Raw genomic sequence first — 12,632 nt, 5'->3', positions numbered from 1 at the left:
GAAAATTTATGCTTTGGGCACTTTTTTGAATGTATGCTATACATCAAATTAAAAAGCTAAAAACTTAAAAAAAAAATGGGCTTCTTGTAGTTCTCTGCTTCCACCCTGAGCTCAGTGCCGGGGAAGATCAATACTTGATTCTACAAAAGTTATTCTCCAGAGTCAACAGATCCCACACCCAGACCCTGTGAGATCTCACAATCTTCAGATATTGAGTAGGGTGATCTGGGGAGAAGGAAAACACTCATGATTTTTGATGCACCTTTTCTATCCCAGTTCTGGGTCATGGGACCCGGCTCTCAGGACCACGAAAGCAGGAGGTCAAGGACCGTGTTGTTCATATAAGGAGATGTTGAAGATTCAGAAGCTCATTGGTGTTTGAGCTTCAGAAAGTGGCTGATGCAGCCTCCGATAGTGCCTGAAATGGTGAGAGGTGTCGCTATTGGCTCTCAGGAGGGAGGGTGTAAGGGGTGGTCTATATAGACCCCAGTCGGCACCCTGACACTCCTCACAGGCTGATCCTGCAGCTGGGACTGTGACCTTGAGGACGTGGGGTCAGGATGGCTCTGGGCAGATGCCTCTCCCTGTGGGGACTCTATGTCCTCCTCCTCGGCACCGTAGTGGGTGGTCAAGGTAAGAGCTACCCCTCTGTCCTGGGTCCACAGCAGGCAGGTGTCTGGAGTTCTGGAGCTGAGCCTCAGTGTTTCTGACCAAAAACCATGCTGATGTGAATATTGGTCCCTCTCCTATTGGGGAGGGGGTCCATTTGTCATAGCGGCAGATTTTATAGAGCAGTGAGGTTTTGTCTGGACTGAGCTGGGTCAGCCTAAGTCCCCTCCACTGTTCTCAGGGAGCTTCTAGGAGTCCCAGTGGCTCCCAGTGTGTGGAAGATCTAGTGACTGACCCCAGTGGGGACTCTGGGCTGTTCCCACACGCTCCACATGCCTGGTGTGTGAGCACTGCCCCTGGGTCCCTTTGTTTCCTGTGTCTGTGCTCCTGTAGGCTCTGTGGTTGTGTGTGTGTATGTGTGTGTATGTGTGCAGGTGAGAAGTGTGTGAGGGTGTGTGTGTGTGAGGGTGTATGTGGGTGTGAAGAGTGTATGTGTTTGTGGAGTGTGTGAGGAGTGTGCAAGTGATGTATTAAGGTGTATGAGAAGTATGTGTGGGTGAGTGAGGGTGAGTGAGGAGTGTGTGAGGGTGTGTGAGGGTGTGTGTGCAGGGGGGAGTGTGTGAGCCTGTGTGTGTGTGTGAGGGGAGGTGGAGCGTGTCTGAGTGAGAGGAACAGAGCTGCTGAGCAGGGACTGAGTCCGTTGGTCTGTGAAGCACACAGGGTGTCCACAGGGCTGGGTGTCACGGCCGCTGCATGTAACTGGATCAGAGATAATCGTGCACCTGCCTGCCTCTCTCTGGCTCCTCTCCCCCATCTCTCGGGCTCCCCTCTGCTTGTTGCCATGTCTGCCTAGCACTGGGCTCTGTGAGAGGCTCTGCCTGCTGGCCTCACCTGTTCCCACCAGGTTTCCATTAGGGAGCAGAGAAGCCCGCATCCAGGAGAGGGGCCTCTTGTCTGTTCAGTTCAGTTCAGTTCAGTTCAGTCGCTCACTGGTGTCTGACTCTGTGATCCCATGGACCGCAGCACGCCAGGCCTCCCTGTCCATCACCAACTCCTGGAGTCTACCCAAACTCATGTCCATTGAGTCGGTGATGCCATCCAACCATCTCATCCTCTGTTGTCCCCTTCTCCTCCCACCTTCTCTCTTTCCCAGCTTCAGGGTCTTTTCTGACGTGTCAGCTCTTCACATAAGGTGGCCAAAGTATTGGAGTTTCAGCTTCAACATCAGTCCTTCCAATGAACGACTTGTCCCTCTGTCTGTAAAGATCAGTTGATGTGCAGCCCCATGTGTATAAGTTCCCGAGTCCGTGCCCTGGTCCCCATGACTCCTTTCCTGATGTGCTGGGGTCCTGGGACGGTCCTTTCCCCTCCCAGGATCTGCTGTGACTCTGTAGGGAGCCCTTTCTCCATGCCCTCTCCTGTCCCTCCCTGGAGCTGCTTTCCCCTGAGTGAGGGTGGAGTGTGTTACCAATCCTTCTTCATGGTCTGCAAGGTTTCTTTGGACAAATCCGCGGATCTCCTTATGGGAGTCCTCTTGGGTGACAGAACTTTTTCTTCTCTTTAGACTTAGAATTCTCTCTTTCTCTTTGCATTTGAACAGTTTACTCTGTGAGTCTTGGAGAAGGTGGTTTTGGATTGAAATTTTGGGGTGACTTATTAGTTTCTTGAACGAGGATGTCCAGATCTTTTCCCAGGTTTGGAAATTCGTAGCCTGTCTTTCTGTTTAATTATTTACTTCTGGCTGTGCTAGGTCTCCTTGCTGCCCGCGGGCTTTCTCTAGCTGCGGTGAGCAGGGGCTGCTCCTCGCTGCAGTGCACAGGCTTCTCACTGCAGGGGCTTCTCTTGGTGCAGAGCACAGGCTCTGGGTGTGCACGTGTTAGCAGCTGGGGCACGCTGGTGTAGCTGCTCAGCGGCATGTGGCATCTTCCTGGGATTGAACCCATGTCCCCTGCATTGGCAGGTGGATTCTTAGCCACTACACCACCAAGGAAGTCCTCAGCCCTTAATTCTTTTCTCCTTCACTTCTGCTCTGACTCCAGTCCGTACATTGTTTCTCTTTATGGTGTCCACTGGCTTTCTATATTCCTTTCATTCTCTTTCGGCTCCTCGATTTGGATGCTTTCAACTAATCTTCCTTCTAACACATTGATTCTTTTGTCTTTTTCTTTCCCTTGGTCAAGTCTGCTGTTGAATCTCTGTGTTGAATTCTTCAGTTTGCTCATTGTATTGTGCATGTTAAGTCGCCTCAGTCATGTCTGACTCTTTGTGACCCTGTGGACTGTAGCCCACCAGGCTCCTCTGTCCATAGCATTCTCCAGGCAAGAATACTGAAGTGGGTTGCCATGCACTCCTCCAGGGGATCTTCTGGACCCAGGGATTGAACCCGAGTCTCTCACATTTCCTGCACTTGCAGACAGGTTCTTTACCACTAGTGCCACCTGAAAAGCCCATTCATTTATTATTCAGCTTCAAAATATCTGGTTGAAGAATTGAAGAAGTGAAAGTCACTCAGTCATGTTTGACTCTTTGTGACCCCATGGGTACACAGTCCATGGAATTCTCCAGGCCTTACTGGAGTGGGTAGTATTTCCCTTCTCCAGGGGGTGTTCCCCACCCAAGGATCAAACCCAGGTCTCCCGTATTGCAGACTGATTCTTTACCAGCTGAGCCACAAGAGAAGACCAAGAGAAAACTGGAGTGGGGAGCCTATTCCTTCTCCAGCAGATATTCCTGATGCAGGAATTGAACCAGGGTCTCCTGCATTGCAGGTGGATTCCTTACCAACTGAGCTATCAGAGCATCACAAAATATCTGGTTAGTTCTTTAAAAAAAAAATAGTCTTCTGATGCTGGGAAAGATTGAAGGTGGGAAGAGAAAGGGACAACAGAGGATGAGATGCTTGCATGGCATCACTGACTGAATGGATATGAGTCTGAGTAAACTGTGGGAGTTGATGATGGACAGGGAGGCCTGGCATACTGTAGTCCATGGGGTCTCAAAGAAAGAGACATGACTGAGTGACTGAACTGAACTGAACTGAACTGAACACTGGTAATGTCTCCATCTATGATGTTCTTACTAATGAACTCCTTTTTATATGCAGAAACCAGAGTCATCTTATGACTTAATCACTAAAGTGACATCTGATCACTTTTGTCAAATTCCATTTGTTAGATGCATGTTACAGGTACATTGGAGTGTGGAATTACACAAAGACATGAACACCAGATGGCAGGAATAACCAGACATTTTAGAGCCTGTTACCCAGCCCTCTGTTCCTAGGCTGGATGAGAGTCTTCCTATGGACAGGGAAAGAGAGGGAGGATTCCTCCCTGTTTCCTGGGCCATGAGCTTAACTGAGATGGGGAAGGTGGGCCCTAGTAGCCTTGGGCACATCTACAGGGAGGGCAGCATCTAGACTCTCTGAAGGCCTGTCCTCGGTGGTGTCCCTGGATCTGGTTCTACAGGCGCCTGAGAAACACCTGGTGCCTCCCTTCCTGCTCCGTGTTCAGTGATGGCACACTGGGGGCTTAGAGTTGGCCACGCTGGGAATGTTTATACCACAGAGGTCAGGAAATACTATACCCCATGCACTGTTTTGCTCCTCAGAGAGCTAATGTTTTAAATATTGTACCACTCTAAGTCTCCTAAAATCTTTCCTGTTTTGTGTTTCTTTTGCAGTACTGGAGCTGAGGCTGAAGGATGGAGCCCACCGCTGTGAGGGGAGAGTGGAAGTGAAGCACCAGGGAGAATGGGGCACAGTGGATGATATGCAATGGAGCTGGAAGGATGCATCTGTAGTGTGCAGACAGCTGGGGTGTGGAGTTGCCATTGGTATTCCTAAACAGGCTTATTTTGGACCAGGAATTGGTCCCATTTGGCTTTTGCATACTTCATGTGAAGGGGTGGAGTCAACTGTCAGTGACTGTAGGCATTCTAATATTAAAGACTATCGTAATGATAGCTTTATCCACGACTGGGATGCTGGAGTAGTCTGCTCAGGTAAGTCCTAAATGGTCTGCGTGGGGATCTCTAGCAGGAAAAGCCTCTGTCTTATCACCAGAATGACTCGAGATTACGGATACAGCCTTTAGAACATGCTTGGGTGAAGGGTCTTTGTGATGTGTCACAGGAGGCAGAGGTGAGGTCAAAAGTTTCATACAGATTCAGCTTCTGGATTCGACCTCTGTGACATAGTCTCAGCATGGTAATTGTTCTGTATTCTTTGACATATGGTCAGTAAGGTGTGGCTACATTGTTGTGGGAGGGGGGTGTCATAGGAGAGTTTTAGGCAACAAGGTTTATTATCCTCATTGGTCCTAAAAGTCAGAGTCACACACTCCATCAGGTTGGTATGTGGGTGATGTGCCAATAGAACAGCCTCAACCAATCAATGGTGACCCCAAAAGGGCATGTGAAGACCCATGGACAAGTGACCATACCCGAAGTCATGGTGCAGTTACACAAGGGAAAGGTGTGAGAGAAATTCAGTGGTGCATTTAAATGTCCATAGGTCACAGTCAGAGGAGGCCAGAAGCGGGACTTGTGGCAGGGAAAATCTCATTACACTGGTGTACCTGATGAATCAAATGGAGAGCTCACACCATATTTGCAGGGATGTTGAGGGAGCAGGAAAATGCAGTCTTGAGGTTTACAGCCCAGCAGCTGAAGCACATCACGTATAAGAGGCAGTGAAGCTAGGAGTTCCTGGGGTTCTCAAGGCAAGAGGGCTGAAGTGGTTTGCCTTTCCTTCTCCAGTGGACCATGTCTTGTCAGAACTCTCCACTAAGACCCATCTGTCTTGGGTGGCCCTACATGGCATGGCTCATAGTTTCCTTGAGTTAGACAAGGCTGTGGTCCATGAACTGTGAACTTCCAGATGTTCAAGCTGGATTTAGAAAGAACTGAGGAACCAGAGGTCAAATTGCCAACATCCGTTTGATCACTGAAAATGCAAAAGAGTTCCAGAAAAACACCTACTTCTACTTTATTGACTATGCCAACCCCTTTAACTGTGTGAATTACAACAAACTGGAAAATTCTTCAAGATATGAGAATACCAGACCATCTGACCTGCATCCTGAGAAATCTGTATGTAGGTCAAGAAGCAACAGTTAGAACTGGACATGGAACAAAAGATTGGTTCCAAATCGGTGGAGTACGTCAAGGCTGTATGTTGTCACCCTGCTTATTTAACTTCTTTGCAGAGTACATCATGAGAAATGTTGGACTGGATGAAGCACAAGGTGGAATCAAGATTGTCGGGAGAAATATCAATAACCTTAGATGCAGATCACATCACACTTATCGCCAAAGGCCAAGAACTAAAGAGCCTCTTGATGATAGTGAAAGAGGAGAGTGAAAAAGTTGGCTTAAAACTCAACATTCAGAAACTAAGATCATAGCATCTGGTCCCATCACTTCCTGGCAAATAGATGGGGAAACAGTGGAAATAGTGACAACTTTTTTTTTTTTTTTTGGCTCCAAAATTACTGAAGATGGTGACTGCAGCCGTGAAATTAAAAGACGCTTGCTCCTTGGAAGAAAGGCTATGACCAACCTAGACAGCATTTAGAAAGCAGAGACATTTCTTTGCCAACAAAGACTGGTCTAGTCAAAGCTATGGTTTCCCCAGTAGTCCTGTATGGATGTGAGAGTTGGACTATAAAGAAAGCTGAGCACCGAAGAATTGATGCTTTTGAACTGTGGTGTTGGACAAGACTCTTGAGAGTCCCCTGGACTGCAAGGAGATCCAACGAGTCCCTCCTAAAGTAAATCAGTCCTGCACATTCATTGGAAGGACTGATGCTGAAGTTAAAACTCCAGTACTTTGGCCACCTGACGTGAAGAATGGACTCATTGGAAAAGACCCTGATGCTGGGAAAGATTGAAGGTGGGAGGAGCAAGGGATGACAGGATGAGGTGGTTGGATGCCATCACCGACTGAATAGACATGAGTTAGAGTAAACCCCGGGAGTTGGTGATGGACAGGGAGGCCTGGCATGCTGCAGTCCATGGTGTTACAAAGAGTCAGACATGACTGAGGAACTGAACTGAACTGAATCGAAGCTAAGAGGACCTGATGTGACTCCTAAGAAGTACTCATTGCTACCTAAGTGTGTTCGACCTATGCCAAGGTGCATGCAGGAAAGACAGGGTGTGAGTGGGTGCTCACAGTATCTGACAGAGATGCTTCTAGTTGTTATCACAATTGCAGATTGCATGTCCAGGTTATTAATCACATCAGAACACCTGGACTGGAAAAAGATATTGTCAGTTATCACAGTGAATTCCCTAAGGTAGAAGGCTGGACTTAGGATAGTATCACCCCCATCTAATGGGATGGTGGGACAGGGGAGCCCTGAAGACATCTGCAGTAGGTCCTTAACACCACAGCCAATCAGCTCTTGGGTGTTTATGTACAGGAAGATCAGTGGAAAAGTGATCTCTTCTAATCTCACCTTCAGCAGATCTTTGATGATTCTAGTTGATCCCCTTAAGGAAACAATTCTTTTCCTTTTTAAAAAGTACTTTATTGAGGTATGTCTGACATACCAAACTGCTTGATAAGCATGCATTTGTAAAACCACTACAGCACTTATGTCGTAAATCTATTCATCTCTTCAAAATGTTTTCTTCCATTCTCTTTATCACTCTTATTAAAATTAATTATTTTCAAGGTGAATTTGAATGTTAGTTAGAAACTTTTGTTTTAAACAAACCTGTTTTCTGGCATCTCAAGTAACCTTCCTCACTGTCACAATGTCATAATCATGGTTCCACCTGAAGATAAATTTGTGGAAATACTACAGGTGTCTCTACCATATTTTGATAAATCAGTATCTGACTGAAAATGGAGTGTGTGATGTTGAAACTTTAAATTAGAACTCCCAATGTTACCCTAAGAAAACTGATGTCTTGTTATTAATTCCAGTTAAGATATACTTAGAAGTAGAGACTTGGAAGTGCTCTGATATTTAACAAAGTTCTGTCTAGTCAAGGCTATGGTTTTCCAGTGGTCATGTATGGATGTGAGAGTTGGACTGTGAAGAAAGCAGAGCACCAAAGAATTGATACTTTTGAACTGTGGTATTGGAGAAGACTCTTGAGAGTCCCTTGGACTGCAAGGAGATCCAACCTGTCCATTCTAAAGGAGACCAGTCCTGGGTGTTCATTGGAAGGACTGATGCTAAAGCTGAAACTCCAATTCTTTGGCCAGCTCATGTGAAGAGTTGACTCATTGGAAAAGACTCTGATGCTGGGAGGGATTGGGGTCAGGAGAAGGGGACGACAGAGGATGAGATGGCTGGATGGCATCACCGACTCGATGGATGTGAGTTTGGGTGAACTCCAGGAGTTGGTGATGGACAGGGAGGCCTGGCATGCTGTGATTCATGGGGTCGCAAAGAGTCAGACACAACTGACCGACTGAACTGAACTGAACTGAACTGGCTGAACTAAGATTTAAACCCTGATTGTGGTTTGTACACTCTGACTACCATTGCTCTAACTTACACTCTCACATTTTTATGAACAGTTCCAGGTTCCTCCTATTTGTCTTTTGGTCACTAGTTTCCTCCTCCTGGTCTGTTTTTTTCTGTATTTTCAGACATATTTTAATGGTGTGAAGATAAGTCAAAGTGGTGGTGATATAGCAGAAATAAGATTAGAATAGCATGTGTTTTCATTATTTTAATCAGAACTCTTGGAGTTTCTTCTGCTCAACCTTAGGAGTCAGGTATGGAAGAGAAATTTGAGCCTCAGTAGTGGATTGCTGGAAGTGAAGTACCGTGTTTAGGATAAATCTAGAGTGGAAACAATGACCAGAGGTGAATGTAGAGAAGCTTGTTTGAAATAATGAGGAGATTTCATGGAGTTCAGGTGGACGATCTGGGAGGGAACCCACAAATTGTGAAGGACTGTGGTGTAAGCGTTCCAGGTTGCTTCAGTCCTGTCCTACTCTTTGTGACCCCATGGACCATAGGATTCTCCAGGCACAAATACTGGAGTGGGTTGCCATTTCCTTCTCCAGGGGATCTTCCTCACCCAGGGATCAAACCTGGGTCTCCTGCATTGCAGGTAGAGTCTTGATTATCTTCTTAGCCACCAGGGACTACAGTACTGAAGTGCAGAATGGTGAGGGGATGAAGATGCAAGGATTGCAGGAGGGGAGGGTTGGAAAGATGCAGGTCAGCTTGTACATTCACCACAGCCTCTGTGTCACACTTCCTCCCTGCCCCCATTCTTTCCCTCCCTCTCTTCCTTTATTTTGCTGTGGGAGTCATTTCTGAGCTCTGTGGAAGTGCTAGCATTTGTAGCTGGCAGTTTTCTTAGTGGAGAATTTTTATAATATGGATTCTGTTTATTTAACAAATAAGTTTACTCATATTTTTCTCTTTTTTTTTGTATCAGATTTTGGTGAGTTGTGTTTCACAAATAATGTGTTTTTAAGGACTTGGCCCATTTTACAAAAAATTTTCAAATTAGTAACACTGGGTCATATCTCACATCTTTATATGTTGGGAAGATCTACAATGATATTCCTCCTTTTGTTACTGGTGCTGCTAATGTGTTCCCTCTTTTTTCTCAATTGGTTTGCTAGAAGATTATCTGTGTTAATGTTCTTTTTAAGAGAATCACTAATGGACTGTATTGATTTTCTTGATGGTGTATTTGCTTTCTTCTTAATTGATTTCTATGCTCAGATTTCTTTCCTCTTTTTCAGTTATGATTGTGGTTGCTTTTGTAGATTCTTGAGGTGGAGTCTTGGATCATTTCCCTCTGTTTCTATTTTTATTCTAACGTAATCATCAAGGAAGCATCAAGGTTCTAAATTTTCTTCTAAGCATCACTTTATTTTTAACCCACCAGTTTCAATACTATATAATTTCTTTTGTATTTTATTATCATAAAATGTTTCTTTTTCTCTGAATGAATTCTTTGTCTTATAGTCTGACTTTGTATGATATTAATTTAGATATTATATACAGTTTTCTCTGATTTGTGTTTGCATGGTCAGTAATTTTTACCTCTTTAGTATGTTTCTGTGTTTATATTTAAACACATGAAAGTTTGTAGATAGTATATTGTTGTGTCTTATTTTATCTGGTCTGATTATCTTGTTTTTTATTTGGAGTACTTAAATTATTCACATTTAATGTAATTATTGACACAATTGGGTTTAAGTGTACTTGCCTGCTATTTGTCGGAAGGCAAATGGCCACCCACTCCAGTACTCTTGCCTGGAAAATCCCATGGATGGAGGAGCCTGGTAGGCTGCAGTCCATGGGGTCGCTAAGAGTCAGACACAACTGAGCAGATTCACTTTCACTTTTCGCATTTATGCATTGGAGAAGGAAATGGCAACCCACTCCAGTGTTCTTGCCTTGAGAATCCAGTGACAGGGGAGCTTGGTGGGCTGCCGTCTATGGGGTTGCACAGAGTCGGAAACGACTGAGGTGACTTTGCAGCAGTAGCAGCAGCAGCTGCTATATGTTACATCTTTGTTTTTATTTTAATTTTTGAGTATATTTTACCAATTTAAATTATATTTCAATTTAAATACTGTATTGGTTTATTAATCGCATCTGATTTTTAGGTGATTATAATGTTTAATTTTTTTTAAAGTAATTTTTATTTTTTGCTGGCTGGGTCTTCACTGCTGCATGGGCTTTTCTCTAGTTGTGGAGATCAGAGGGTAACGTCTAGTTGCAGGCATGAGTTTTCTCATTGCGGTGGCCTCTCTTGCTGTGGAGCACAGGCTCTATGGGGCACAAGCTTCAGTAGTCGTGGCCCCTGGGCTCTGGAGCACAGGCTCACTAGTTGTGGTGCACGGGCTTAGTGGCTCTGTGGTATGTGGGATTTTCCTAGACCACGGATTGAACCCACGTCTCCTGCATTGTCAGGTGGAGTCTTCACCACTGAACCACCGGGAAAGCCCAATGTTGAATTATTAACCTTCAATTACATTTACCTTGAAATATGATGCCACTACATGCAATGTCAGCCAATATACTTTTCTTCCACATTCCTGTTCTTGTCATTGGTGCCATCATTGTCATACATTCTGTTTATAAATTTATTATGAATCTTATAGTTTGCTGCTAATATTTTTGCCTTAAATCTTCTAATAGAGAATCAACATTTAGCACAGTCTCTATAGCTTTGAGAGGATCCCTGTTTTCATCTGCTGTCATCTCCCTTTAGCTTGAAGAACTTCCTGAGGCAGTTTTGCGTAGTGTGTGTCTGGTGGCCTCCAATTCTATCATCTCTCATTTACCTGAAATCATTTTATTTTATTTTTTAAATATAAATGTATTTATTTTAATTGGAGGTTAATTACTTTGCAATATGGTATTGGTTTTGCTATACATCAACATGAATCTGCCACGGCTATATCATTTTAATTTTCATTCAGTTTTGAAAAGTATTTTCATAGCAGATTCAATTTTAGGGTAACAAATGCCCAATCCCAATACTTTAAATATGTTCTTACATTGTCATCTGACTTTCATTGCCTCCAACAAAAAGTCAGTAAGTAATACTTATCCTTTTGTTCCCTGTATATAATGTGTCAAACTTCCCTGGCTTAACATATTTTTGTTTGTTTGTTTACCAATGAATTTCAGTAATTACATTGTCAAGTTTTCTGAGAATGGTTTCATTATCTTGTTTGGGGTTTGTTTAGCTTTTTGGATCAGTGGGTTTACAGTTTTCAATAACTTTGGGAAAATGTCATTTATCTTTTCCTAATATTTTTCTGCACATCCCTTAATCTTAATCTCCAAATACACATATTTTATATATTTTTATATTATCCTACATGCTACTGTGTTTCCATTCATATTTTTCTGCCTTTTTACTCTCTTTCGTTCAGTTTAGATCGTCTCTGCTGGTGTGTTTTACTTTCCAGTTCTTTTATTCTGGAATGTCTAGTCTCTTGTGTAATTATCCAAATAATTGTTCATTCCAGTACTATATTTTTCAGTTTCAGAAGTCTCATTTGTTTATTGTTCCTAGTTTTTTTCCCTGTTTATTTTTATGCTTCATTAAGCATATTGGTATTAGGGTTTTAAGGAGCTCTTCAGCCAATTCAATCACTTACGTAATTTCTGAAGCTGCTTTAAACGATTTTTAAATATAAATTTATTTATTTTAATTGGAGGTTAATTACTGTACAATATTGTATTGGTTTTGCCATACATCAACATGAATCCGCACACGGGTATACACGTGTTCCCCATCCTGAACCCTCCTCCCTCCCCATACCATTCCTCTGGGTCATCCCAGTGCATCAGCCCCGAGGATCCAGTATCATGCATCAAACCTGAACTGGCAATTTGTTTCTTATATGATATTATACATGTTTCAATGCCATTCTCCCAAATCATCCCACCCTCTCCCTCTCCCACAGAGTCCAAAATACTGTTCTATGCACTGGTGTCCCTTTTTCTGTCTGATTGTTTTTAAAAAATGTGTTATGGGTTACATTTCTCTCTTTTGGAAATTCTAATAATTGTTTGGTTGGATGTTGGGCATCACTAAGCAGTCCTTTACCAGGAAGACCTTCAGAAGTAAATAATCAGAACACACCCAGAAATCAGGGAATTGTCCTTGATGAATTAAATAAAGTTGTTTCATTGGGTTATCTTCATTCAGTTCAAATGTGTTCCTCTGATGACCAAATGATGAACTCTTATTTTGGTTTTCCTCCTTTAGTTTCAAAACTTCCTTTGATCCCACCTTGCATGCCATATGCCCCACCTACACCCTACTTCTTCAGCAGTAGCTATCGTTTCTGATTTTCTTTTCCATCCATCTGTATCTTTTAAAATGGTGTTTGTTTGTCTGAAGTGGGAGGAATGAGAAAGGATAGCAGTTATCAGAGGGTGATGTAGTATGCTAACAAGCTACTCAATGAGTGTTTATTTGCATATTTATCCATATTGAGGCTTTTTCAACTTGGAACTCTCCAAATTATGGCTTGTTTGCTCATTTCCTCCTTCTTCTCTTCTTCTTTTTGG

At 43.5% G+C, this 12,632-nt stretch overlaps 1 pseudogene; it reads left to right on the top strand.

Moving 5' to 3' along the window:
• LOC108633319 overlaps nt 530–12,632 on the top strand; it is an 89,929-nt pseudogene continuing 77,826 nt past the window's right edge.

The sequence above is a fragment of the Capra hircus genome, chromosome 5 (genome assembly GCF_001704415.2).
Source record: "Capra hircus breed San Clemente chromosome 5, ASM170441v1, whole genome shotgun sequence".
Lineage (NCBI taxonomy): Eukaryota > Metazoa > Chordata > Mammalia > Artiodactyla > Bovidae > Capra > Capra hircus.
This window is presented reverse-complemented; position numbering and strand designations above follow the sequence as displayed.